The sequence below is a fragment of the Lissotriton helveticus genome, chromosome 9 (assembly GCF_964261635.1).
Source record: "Lissotriton helveticus chromosome 9, aLisHel1.1, whole genome shotgun sequence".
Taxonomy (NCBI): domain Eukaryota; kingdom Metazoa; phylum Chordata; class Amphibia; order Caudata; family Salamandridae; genus Lissotriton; species Lissotriton helveticus.
Window position 1 is genome coordinate 199,856,922 of NC_136070.1, and position 13,743 is coordinate 199,870,664.

Below are 13,743 nucleotides of genomic sequence, written 5' to 3' on the forward strand. Positions count from 1 at the left end.
CTAAGGAGTTGAATCCGACGCTTATATCGCCAATTGCAAGAATGTTCGAAAAAAGCATTAAAGTTCCTCTTAAATTTGATTTTCTAAAAGAGCCAATGGGGGTTTTGATGTCAATACAAAGTGACCCAGAAATAGGAAATTTACAGACGCATATCATGCCCACTAGCAATCAGAAAGCTATGATTCAACGACCTGGCCTAAATCAAGACTCTGAGGAAAAAATAACTAATGGAGACATCGAGCCCTATAAATTGGCTAAACCAACAAATCAATGACCGATGGAAGCTATTAAACAGGATATGATGTGCATAAGGAATCTACATGAGGGTATTACGATAGAGGAAATAAAAAATGACATCTCACATGTCATGCAGTCCATGAAATCTGGTATAGTAACCATGTCATCTAGGATCCCTATAGAGGTTAATGTTGAAATACGGAAAAATACTGCTCAAGGTTTGGTACAGACACTTGATAATCACAATATATCGGACGATTCTTTACAGGAAACATAATTTAGGAAAAATGAATCTGTTTTTTCCAAGTGGGAGACAGCTATGCCTTCAGACAATGAGGGAGCTATAGGTCTGCAAACACAACAAAATGATCAGAGCATTCTGGAAAATGAACCATTAAAACGTTTGCCTACACAAGAAAATGATCAGAGCGTTCTGGAAAATGAACCATTAAAACTTTTGCCAACTAGCCTAGTCAAACAACCTGATAAATCAAGCCGGGGCACGGAAATATTTCAACCTGTAGGAAAAAAAATAAGACCAAACAGGAACCATGGTTGAACAAAAGCAGCAAAACCATCGATAATCAAGATTTGGGTTCGATCTGGGATATCTTTTATCAAACATCCTCAATTACCCTTGAAGCATTGACACTTCAGTCAAACAAAATCGATGTACAAATTGAAATATTGGGAAAAATGGCCAAAGCAGTCGCAGGAATAGATATTAAACTAGCTGACATTAATTGCTTAATAACTAGAGCCCAAGCGGATCCATCAACCTCTTATATAGAATGCTCATGCATGCCAATAATTAACAAATTAACAACAATACCAGAAGTTATTGGTAGTATATTAGAGGATGTCAAGGCAAGTCTCCAATGGGACGGAAGCAGGAAAAAACCCTATAAAAAAGGTGTATGTTGTACAACTGAGACCAAGCATACTAAAAAGGATTACTTAACAGATCAAAGTGGGTTAGATGTTAAAAATCAACCAATCATTCCTACCATCCCAAATATTCAACAGGATACTAAAAAAAACACAAATGAGAAATCAATTAATCAAGTGGTGGAGAAGAAAAATGATGATAATGATGAGGAAGATGAAACAGATCAGGTCTCGAATCCCTTTATAATGACAAAAAGGCATACGAAAAAACTACGCAAAGCACGTAACAAAGCAAAGGAGCAGGATCAAGTAGACCCAGACTCATATGATGGCTCAATAAAAAATAAAATCAATAAGGGAAAACTACCTTTGAAGGAAACAATGGGAAAACAAACGGATATAGATAGTGACCAGCCATTGAAACTCATCACAACAAACACTTAGGGGTCGATTCCGATTCGGGAAAAAACGCTCCGAATAACCGTTCGGAGCGTTTTCACCCGTACGAATCGTACCCTGTAACGTCCCACGTACATACGTCGAAGTACGATTCGTACCAGGAGCCGGACTCCGTAAGAATCGTACAGAGACCGTACGACTCGTATCCCGGTATGAGTCTCCATCGGAACCCGCTGTACGCGAGATCTGTAAGGCTCGCGGCTGATTTATACGACCCAGCAAGTACGATACGTGTCGGGTACGCACTGTACAACCCTTTTTTTATGGGAGCTGAAAACAGCCAGAAAAGCAGAGTTCACGCCAAAACAGGTACAGAACGCCCCCCCCCAGGTACGGTGCGTACCCCCCATGATCACAGAGGTACACCCCGTATACCCAGCGTACATGGGGTATGGTGCGTACCCCCCATGATCCCAGGGGTACGCACGGTACCCCATGTTTGCTGGGTGTATGGTGCATACCCCTGCGATCATGGGGGCACGCACCGTACGGTGTGTATGTGATTGTGCGCTTTTCTGTACGAATCGCCCTTACGTGACGTGGACCGTACGGATCGCGTCCTGATGCCCCAGTCCGGATCGTACTCGTCGGGTCGTACGGCGTGTGTACGAGTCGTACGGAGAGGGATCCGGATACGATTCGTACGGGCGTTTTTTTTACCGGATTGGAATCGACCCCCAAGTATTTTGATATTTTTGTACAACATGGAAACCCTAGGAACACACAAAATGACCCAATACATAAGACTGCAATAGATAGAGAATCCGATAGAGATACTATCAATATCACACCTGATAAATCTTCCTAAATCTGGAAAAACTTGATACTGAAGGAATCTCTGGATTACCAATCTGGAACTGACTGCGTGGAAAAAAAGCCCAAAAAGGATACCAGTAGTGGAATACAACCAAAAATGACCTTGCAATTAGTTTAGGGAAACTAGAAATAGATAAGATTGTGGTAGGAAATGGGCATTCAGGCCTATTGAATGCTGGGATTATGGAGAAACAAATACCAACTCGGAATCCGTATGAAGAAACAAATGTAAAGCAACTTTCTATCAATGAGCAGGTAATACAATTGGATTCAGAGGATTTAATAAAGGATACAACCCATTTAATAGAAGGAGATCACCTAGTAATATCCAGAAGTGGTAACAACAAACGAAGTATAAATATAGTAAAACAAGAAATAAACAAGAGACATGAGAGGGACCAGGTAAATCAAAGGACGGAACAACAGATTTTTAAACCAGTATATGAATCCAGAAGGCAACAGGATACGCTAAACAGAGGCAATCTTTTGCGCCTATTTAAATCAGTTCCATCACTAACAAATCTGACAACGGAGGAAATAAAATGCATTGGCTTCCTGCAAAACCCGGAAGGTATATTGCCACTCACTGTAATAACATTAACATCCCCTTCTGTAGTGGAACAAATCATGAAGGAAGAAGCTATTTTTCGCAGTTGGGGAATAATGATCAGCAAAGTTGTGCCAAATAAATATCCCACACCATTCAGAAAAGCAGAAAATATGCTAAGTACTGAGAAAAAAAAAGGGAACAGCAACCTTCTCTGTATTAAAAATTCCAATACAACAAATAGTTAGAGTAGTAGCAAATCCACCTGGCGACAAAAAGATAGAGAAGGAAAATGGGATAAATGAGTCATGGATTAAAATGGCTCTACCTGGAAATGACAAACAATGAAAAGTAAACCATAAAACAACACTTGAAATCTCAAAAGAAGGAAATGATACTATAACAATTTGTTCATGGAATATAAATGGTATAGGCAAAAATCTGGACAACATAACTCAATTACTCAAGAATTACCAGATAATCTTATTACAGGAGACCTGGGCAACAGCTCCATTTAATATCCATGGGTATAAAGGATACTTTGAACCTGCTATTAAGCTAAGCAGTTTTGGTCGCCCTTCTGGCGGTCTTGCAATATTAATTGCGATTGATATAAAGGCAGAGCACACGCCATTGGTTACAAACAACTGTAATATTCAGTCTGTTCAGCTAAAATACAATATTTGTGATCAAGAAAAATCATTAAAGCTGGTTAATATATACATTCCGCCAACATCTACCTCTAGGAAGACCATGTGTGCTGCTCTCTACACCTACTTGGTAGAGCAAAGGATAGAGGACCCCCTCATGGATTTCATTATTACAGGAGACTTTAAGTTAAATCTACTAATTCCTTTTGCAAGAGATGATGTGATACACTCACAAGATCACCAATGGTTAATACCAGCACAAGTAATAGAGACTTCATTAAAACGAAGACAAAATCATATAGGCCTAAACTTAGTGAAGGATATGGAATCTTTGGGGCTACGAATACTCAATGGTAGATTTCCAACTGATTCTCCTCCTGCATGGTCCTGCTATACCCATAATGCAAAATCGCGAATTGACTATACTATGGTATCGCTGAACATTTTTAATACCTGTACCGAGTATTATTTAAAAAAGCTCCCAGAGAGTGATCACAGCCAGCAAGAAATCACCACTTCTTTTAAAAATACAAAACATCAACTCTATTTACCAACACAAGGCCAAATTGGAACCACCTATTACCGGAAATTAAACTGGAAATTTAACAACAAACAAAAATGACTAGTGATCTAGCCATAAAACTAGCTACTGAATGCTTCCAAGAAAGACAAACATATATCTAACCTACTCGACGTAGATGATGTTATCCTTCTAAGCAACACAAAATTGGGCTTACAACGCTTAATAACACAAACTCTGGAATACGCAACAGAAAACAAAATGGTAATAAATGAAACTAAATCTAGAACTGTTGTAACAGTTCTTACCTACTTGCTAATAAAGAAATAAAAAAACAAAATGAAACTAAATCTAAAGTTATGGTTGTCACCAAAAATTTCAAAAGGAAGTACAATTCCAAATGGTTTCTGGGAAAGGAGAACTTGGAACAAGTTGAAACCTATAGATATCTGGGAGTTATATTCAATGGCAATGGCAACTTTATTCCCCAGAAACTTGATATCGTTAGGAAAGCAAATGCTCTAACAGCTGCATTTGGGCTCATCAAAAAGTCAACGAGTAACCTATCCTATCAACCACTTCTTAAGGTAATAGCGGCTAAATTATTACCATCATTAACTTATGGCAGTGAGGCCCTAAACGGAAAAGATGCAATGATTGTGAACAAAGCAATTTCAAAAACTTTTACGGGCACATGCATCAACGATAATTGCATTCGCAAACGGTGCGAATCGCAATTTTCGGCCGTTTTCGAATGCAATTATCAAAATTGGAATGCATCATGTATTTCGCAATTTTAGGAATCGCAATCATGTTGCGATTTCTAAAATTGCGTTTGCATTTAAGAAATCGCAATTTCAGATTTCTTAAATGCAATGCATGATCATTTTGAAATTGCGAATTTTCAATTTGGAAGCGGTAAATTAGCATGAGGTTGGACCTCATGCTAATTTACCGAAAACCTTCAAACCTGCACAAAAATGCATTTTTGAAAGTTGCATTTAACACACACACATGTCCTTGGGACATGTGTGTGTGTAAATTGCACTTAAGTTTAATTTCAGGGGTGCAGGGAGGGGTTCTTTGGACCCCCCCTGCACCCTTGAAATTGCATTTTCAATTTGTGATTCGCAAATTGAAAATCGCAAATTTTAAATGCCTTCCCATTGATTCCTATGGGCCTCTTGGCCCATAGGAATCAATGGGAAGGGTTTTCCTTAATTGCGATTCGCAAATTGTGAATCGCAATTAAGGAAAAATACCGAATCGCTAAAAAAATTGCAATTTCTTCCTGCATTGCCGTTTGCGATTTCTAAATTGCGATTCCTTAATTTTCGCAATTTAGGAATCGCAAACGGAACCGTTGATGCATGTGGCCGTTAGATCTCTCTTCCTCCTTCCAAAAAATGCGTCACAAGCCCAAGTCAGGCTGGAATTCGGCCTGAATAATCAGCTGTTCGTGCGAAAGGGTCATATAATCAAAGTATGGAATAGAGTGAAAAATGATAAGGAGAACTTAATTTCACAGCTTTTGTGGAAAGAAATTGAAGGAAACAAAAAATCATCTGCCTAGAAATACCTGGACAAGGCTCTGGATGAATTTGAGATTAGGGGGATCTGGACCTCTACTTTAACCCAGGAATCATTTTAAAAAGTTGTGAATAAAACAACAGATGACCTATCATTGATAAGCGACAAATCAACCCTTGTTAAAAGGAAACATGCATGGTCTGTAATAAATGGCTACATAAAAAAGGCCTCAGCAATATTTGTCCACGGCATGGTCATTGAGAAGCAAATAGATCTTCATCAAAGCACGTTTTTGCGTATGGCCGGGAGAATCCCATGCACTACCTTGGAAAAAACTTGAAAATAATATATTGTGCAGGCTGTGCAAACTTGGGGAGGAAAATATTATACATCTCTTGTGTCTCTGTCCAGAACTGAATAATGAAAGATTAACTTTACTAAAAAGGCTATTTAATGAAAGAGGTATAAGGACATGTAGACAAGCACTGATTCGATGTCTTTGTTCAGATGATGTACCTAATAACTCTGCCTTGACAACATTTTTAACAATAGTATGGAACAAATTAGAACAGCACGACGTCGGAATTAACTCTCAACATATGAAATTGTTTTATTAGAAGCAGTTTTAATAAAAATCATTTTTCTAGTAGTTCACAGATATTCCTCTGACCAGGTGTTCACACACGATGGGAAACAGGTATTTTGAGACCCCACTGTATCGGCCATGGAGGAGCACCACAGCATCTTGTTTATCTTTCTCAATCCCAACCCCTTTTCCTCTTGGGGCGTGCCACCATTACAGTATCATTCCTGTCACTGAAGGTAGACCCTTGGAGGAACTCAAGGATCTAGAGTCACCCTAACATTACCCCTTGGCATTCAGGTGAGTGGCTCGCACCACTCAGCCAGTGCCAACAATGTCCTGCACTACCAGGGCTCTGCCAGAGCCAAACACCATCTTTTACTTCAGCACACATGATCCTCTGGTGTGCATCACTTGCATTCAACCACACTCCCAAGCCAATTTTGTTAATGACAGGAGTTTGACAGGTCTGACATTTGTGTGCTCACAACCCACATGTTACAACAAGCTGTGTAATGCAGTTTTATGCAGTTTACTAGTGACTCTTGGCATATTCCTATGTGTTAATCCTTCACATGCCCCACACCCGACCCCCTCTCAGGTGTGCAGTTTCTCATCTGTCAAGGCCATTCCATTCCATTCCTTCATGGGCCCAGGTGAGACACAGTGGGCTCATGGTGCAAGGTGGGCTGCATTATCACATTGAGATTGGCCAGGATTAATGTGCCCATGCATAATGTGTTGTTCCAGTGCATAGTGTTTTCTTTATATTGTGGGACTGATGAGTCATGTTGTAATTTCCACTGCAAGTGCCAGTATACAGAGGTGAACTTGCACTGGTAATGCACTTCACACATGGCAGGGACATACTTGAGGGAGCTGGACTGAGCTGTGTCCCATGAGACTCGTCAGTGTAACTTACACTTATGTGCTGTTTATTAGTACATGAGCCAGATTCCTTCCCTTTGCCTTGCACACAGCGAAGGGGAGAGCTGGGACCTAGCTAGCTGCTTTGCAAAACATTACCTTTTGTCTACATTGCCCCTCATAGCAACTTACTCTGTAGGTGTTGTTGTTCCTCGTGGGCTGCACTGCCTTGCCTCCGAAACTCCTGCCACTATCTTCTTTGCAATGACACGTACCATCCAATCCTCCAAGGCACCCAAATCCTCCTGGGGATTTAGGTTTCCACTTCCGGTCTGCATGGCTGCCTTCGAATGCTGGACAGTTTCTCCTTTGTCCTGCGCTTAAAATCATGCCAGGGTTTCTCGCAGTCCATGACAGTCCTCTTGGCTTGTCCCATGCTGTTGATCTTGGCAATTATGGGCTGTCAAATGGCCTCTTTCCTTCCTAATGGTAATTTTGAGGTAACAAATAGCTGCTATGACACCTCAGTGATCAAGATGTCATTCTCCTACTGAGGTTCTGTAAATTACGAATTTGTTCGTGCTCAGCCTCCATTTTGTAGTCGCCGCCATTTTGTTGCCCTCACTCAGGCAGCACGGCGAACGCGACGTTTTTGTCGTTTCTGCATTTACGTGTCAGGTGGCTTCTTTGCCTGTGTTTGCTAACAAGTTTCAGGGTCTGGCCGAGTACACTAATTCCTGTCTGAGCTGATTAATCCCCGTCTGGACTATTTGTTGGTTCACACTATTCTTTCCTCCAAGTTATCTTATCTGCTGTCTTTCGCAACATGTCTCATGCATTCTCTTGTTTCACGACTGTCCTTCCACAGTGTGCAGCTGTGTTTTCTCTACTTGTAAATCGAATTGTGTGGATTCACTTGTAATTTACTCAAGGGGTCGAGTGACAAACATAACTGGGAAACTGGAGTTGCTTTAGACTTAAAGCATTGTTTGTAATGTTTGTCCATGTGTCATGCTCTTGTGTGATTGTATTTTGCATTGTATTGTACCATTTATAAACCTGTGCGCCACGGAGTTAAGTGGCAGTCTCTTTTTAACCTCGTTTACCAACGACTTCTAAGACCACTGTACTAGCTGCAGCTAATAAATACTATCTTCTACGCCAGACGAAGAGTCTGTGTCTCTGTTTCTGACAAGGCATATGAATCCAGGGGATTTCAGGCGTACCCTGCACCGCCGAGCCTTAAGGCTTCGGTTCTCCAACTGGCGCCCAACGTGGGGCGACTTCAACGGTAGCAGTTGAGCCTGAGGGTCGTGAGGAGCCCCGCAAGAAAATTCCAGAGGAAGCGCACCACGTGATCGACCCCTGTATGTTGGAAGTGGACCAAAGGTCTTTAACAGCGCGGCTACTCCTCTCCGACGGCTGCTGACGACTGCAGCCCTGACTGTCGCCCTGCCTTGGACCGTTCTGATGATGTTAGGTAAAGCGAGACGATAGTCGGACCTTCGCTGGTGTAGGACGATCCTTAGTTAAGTATTTGGTGGGTCGCTCCCACAAAACTTTGTTTTGTTTTGGTTTTTGGGTTTTTATTCAGGTATTGCAATACCCGAAGCCAAGGGGTAGGTACGTTTGTACTGTTTCATTGATTTACACCCCTTGTTGTTTGTGAGCAGTCTAGAGAAGTAACGATGCCTGGACTGAGTAAGTTCAAAAGAATTTGTTGCTTAGGTTGTACGAGGGATTCCCAGTTGGAGGATTCATGTCCGATCCCTCCAGTTGGAACTCCCACTTATGAGCTCTATTTAAACATGGTATTGGTCCTATTACCTTTAACGAGACGTGCGTCCGATACACGAAAAATAGTGGAGTTTTGAGATGGCCCCAAAATGGTAGTTTTGATCCCGCCATACTAGATAATTTGGAAACGATTCTGTTTAAAAGAAAAGCCCGGCCGGCAATGTTTAACTCTTTTCGCCTTTGGTGTAAGGAAGCCAAACAGAAGGAAATTAAACAAGCAAAAAAGGATAAGAAAGCGCAAAACATGTCAATAACAGAGGCTGCTCAGCAATTTAAAAATAATGAAGTAGACGGTGCGAATGAGATACTAGAGAGACAACATCGCATGGCGATAGATAGATGCTATCCGATGCTCCCTACTTCCTCGTCAGATAAAAGTAAGGAATTGGAAGAAGATTCCCTAATGTCTTGTTTATTGAATTCACCTCCGCCCTATTCCTAAAATCCTACTGCAGCTCTGTTACCCCCTCCTATTGCTCAACCAATGGTTGCCCAATTGCCGATTGTCCAGCAACAGGCTCAGCCTAATAATGCTTCCTTGCTTGCCTCTGCTCCGTATTTACAGCCTGTAATTCAGCCCCCACCTCCTCTCTAATCCCCCGCTCTTGTTCCTCAGTCAGCTACGTTCCAGTCCCCATTGCCTTCTATGTCTGTAAGGCCTCCTGTTCTCTCAAGGGATTCCCCTACCTCACACAGGAGACTAGCAGACGCTGTTTCGAATTTCTTTTCTCCTCTTCTTGGGTCTTTGAACCTGTCACCAGCTTTCTCTAGACGACAATCTCGTTGTCAACTTCCTCTCACGGATGAGAAAGTAGTTTTGGGTTCCCTAGCTCGTAAATGGATTGAGAATGGACTAGAATATAGTACAGGGGACATTATGAGTTCCTTTCATCAATGGGCAGAGCCCACACAAAGATATGTTTTTAATGTCATGTGTCATGTGGGAAGATATGGAGTTGGATACAGTTCCTTCGGAATTACTGAAATTACAAGCTGATTTTGATAAAGGTTTTATTGTAGGGCCACGAGTTGAAGAAGCGCATATGGATTCACGAACCCTGGAAAAGGTCTGAAGTATTGGCGCTTAAACAAACTCTTCCGGACCCTCGTAAAAATCCGGCTGGATAGTACAAGGAATTGTCTCAAACAGTTGAGGCCTGTATTATGAATTTGGCCGATATTGATATGTTATTTGGAAATGTTGATCTGCAAGCATTATGGGCACGGATTCGTAGGGAGAATCATGTTGGTGAATTAGGTGGTGATTGGGCTGCTATTAGAGCCGCTGACGCAAATCAAGTGGGTGGTGCGAAGCCTGAGGATCTGATTGCGGCCCTACCAGGCAGAATAATTAAATTGATGAAAACTATGATGCCCGCGGTGCGAGTTAATTGGGATAAGCTGGCCGCATGCAAGCAAAAGAAAGACGAAAGCGTCTCGGATTTCTTCACTCGTTTTGAAGAGACGTTCATTGATCATAATGGTCAGGATTTGAGTGTAGAGGGTGGTCAGCGGTTGTTTGTGGATAAGTTTGTATACAACTTGCTTCCCGAATTGTCAAACAAACTAAAGAGTTCTGAAAGTGCATGGGCTGTCTCTTCCCCTGCTAAAATACTAGCTACTGCACAGTATTATGAGAATAGAGATAAGGAGGAGAAGGAGAAACAAGAGAAGAAAAATACAGATTTAAAAACGAAGGTTCTCTTACAGCAAGCCTATCCTCCGCGTTCTGCACAGCCTCAGTTTTCTCAAACCCCACAGTTTCAGAAAGTGCTCCAGAAACCTGAGTACTTCGCACCACGTCTTTCGCTGGGTCCTAATCAATGTGCGCATTGTAGGGAAGAGGGACATTTCGAGAATAGTTGTACGGTTTTATTACAGCATAATAATGGGATGTCTGCTCCACGGGGTCGTGGTACTTTCCAGACAGGATCTAGAGGTAGAGGACGAAGTGTGTCCTCTCAGGAGCAGCGTTCTTTTCCTCCATCTACTCCGAATTACTTTGATCGACAGAGAGTTCAGTCTACACAGTATTATAATGACGATTATTGTGAAGAAAGGGCTGACGATTTTCAGATCTAATAGGACAGCCATGGACGAAGTGAGGGAGTTGTGTCGATTCCAGTAGATCAAAATGGGCCATATGTCACTATCAATACTATGGGTGTTTCAGAACCGTTTCTTTTGGATACTGGTGCGATGAGAAGTTCTATTATGCATACTAAACTCCCTTGGGCACCTTTGTCTGACTTAATAAATACTTCAGTAGGATTTTCTGGCGCCCCAGTTCGTAATCAGGTTTCTTGTCCCTTGCCCGTTTCGATTGGTCCCTATGATTTGAATGCTCCACTTATTCTAACAACTGGTTGCGGCGAGAACCTGCTGGGTCTGGATTTTTTTAAAAGACTACATGCAACATTGTATTGCTCCCCTTCTGGTGTGCATTTTACGTTGGGGAAGAAATTGACGTCCTCCATGTATTTGTCTCGAGACCAGTTCCTACCTGAGTTGCTTTCTCTTCCCGAAAGTCTTTGGGCTACAGGCCCGAATGACGCGGGTTGTCTTGCGATCCCACCGTATGTTGTCACAGTTAAAGAGAGTGTGAGAATGCCACGCATTCCCCATTACCGTATCTCAACTGATGGAGAGAGAGCACTTTTGGGTATTGTTGATGATTTTATTCAGAAGGGTGTGGTTGGAGAAACGAGAGGCAATGTTTGTAACAGCCCTGTTCTTCCGATCCGTAAGAGAACGCATCCTTCACAGCCTCCTGTTTATCGATTTGTTATTGACCTTAGAGAGGTCAATAAGATTGTTGTGCCACAGTTTCCTGTTGTTCCGGACATTACAGCTTTGTTGACGATGATTCCTGCTTCGGCAACTTGGTTTTCAGTCATAGACCTTAAGAACGCTTTCTTCAGCATTCCTATTGCTGAAGAAAGTAGGGACATCTTTGGTTTTTCTTTAGGTGGCCGAAGTTTTAGATTTAAAAGAGCACCTCAAGGCTATTGCGAAAGTCCCTCTATCCATAGCAAGGCTCTTAAGTCACAACTTGATGCTTTCTCTTTGCCTCCAGGTGCTACGCTTATTCAGTATGTGGATGATTTGCTGGTGGCTGCTGACACGGAAGATGTGTGTAAGAATGTGACTGTTGCGTTGCTGCATCATTTGGCTGCGCTACATCATAAGGTGTCTCCCTCTAAGCTGCAATGTGCCCGCCAAGAGGTTACCTATTTAGGTCATCTCTTGTCGAAGGAGGGAAGGCAATTGACCCCAGAACGCATTCATGCTATTTCACAGATGTCTGTACCCACCACGCAGGGAGAAGTGCGTGCTTTTTTGGGTATCACTTCCTACTGTAGACAATGGATTCCCAATTTTTCACTTTTGGCTAAACCACTGTTGGTACTAACGTTGAAAGATACGCCACATCCGCTCCCTTGGACGGATGAATGTCAGAAAAGCTTTGTTGACCTACGTACTGCTCTGTGTTCTGCTCCAGTGTTGGGTACCCCAGATTATAGCAAGTCCTTTACACTGTACGTTCACGAGAGAGAGGGTTGCGCATTGTCAGTTTTGACACAGCAATTTGGAGATAAGCAGAGGCCATGTGCCTATTTCTCCTCTACACTAGACCCAGTAGCTAAAGCTTTGCCAAGTTGTCTCAGAGCTATGGCAGCTGCGGGAATTTCTATTAGACAGTCTGCCGGATTAGTGTTAGATAACATACTCATTGTTATGGTTCCACATGCAGTGGATACCCTGTTGAATAGGACAAAAACACAGTACCTTACGAGTGCTCGTTTGTCTGGATATGAGCTGACACTTCTAGCGAGTCATGTACATATCAAAAGATGTAATACGTTAAATCCAGCTACACTGTTGCCACTCCCAGAGGAGAAAGACGTTCAGGAAAAACATGATTGTGTTCTTCGAACGGAAGAAGAAACGAAGGGTAGGATTGATTTAAAGGACACTCCGCTCAAGGACCCAGATGGTATCCTATGGGTGGACGGTTCTTGTTTCAAGCTTCCAAACGGGGAGACTACTTCTGCTTATGCTGTTACCCCCTTCTGCACAATTGTTGAGACGGCACGTATTGGACATAATTCAGCTCAAGCAGCTGAATTGATAGCCTTGACTAGAGCGTGTGTGTTGTCGAGGGGAAAGAGAGTGAATGTGTACACAGATAGTCAGTATGCTTTTGGCGTTGCACATAGTTTTGGTAAGTTATGGAGGGAGAGAGGATTCTTTACCTCTCACGGAACAAAGATCCAGCATGGTCAGTTAGTGACTGATCTTCTTGAGTCACGTACCTTACATGCACAAATAGCGATCATAAAAGTGCAGTGCACATAAGAAAGTCACAGATGATGTGGGTCGTGGAAATGCATTTGCAGACGAGGTAGCAAGAACTATAGCTAGAGACACCGCTAGTCGAATGTATGTGGCAGGTCCTGCAAACTGGGTGAGGGAAATTGGAATGTGTGAAGACACGATTGAGAGTGTGAAAACGATTCAGGGAGAGGCTACTGAGAAGGAATTGAGAACGTGGAAATAAAGTACGGGAATGTTAGACTCGACGGGTTGTTGGACGGAATTGTCGGAACATCAGCGATGGTTCTTACCGGACGCTTATTTGTTGCCGGTTGTAACTATGGCTCATGGTCCAGCTCACATTGGTGCGAAAGGCATTTGTAAGCTTTAGGCTCCTGTGTGGCAGAATGAAGGAATTCCGAAATGTGCAGAGAATGTGGTTAAGCATTGTATTGTTTGTCTAATGCATAACCCAGGAAAGGGTACCCCAACTCCGGCAGGTCATTTTGCTCCCCCGTCATATCCTTTTGA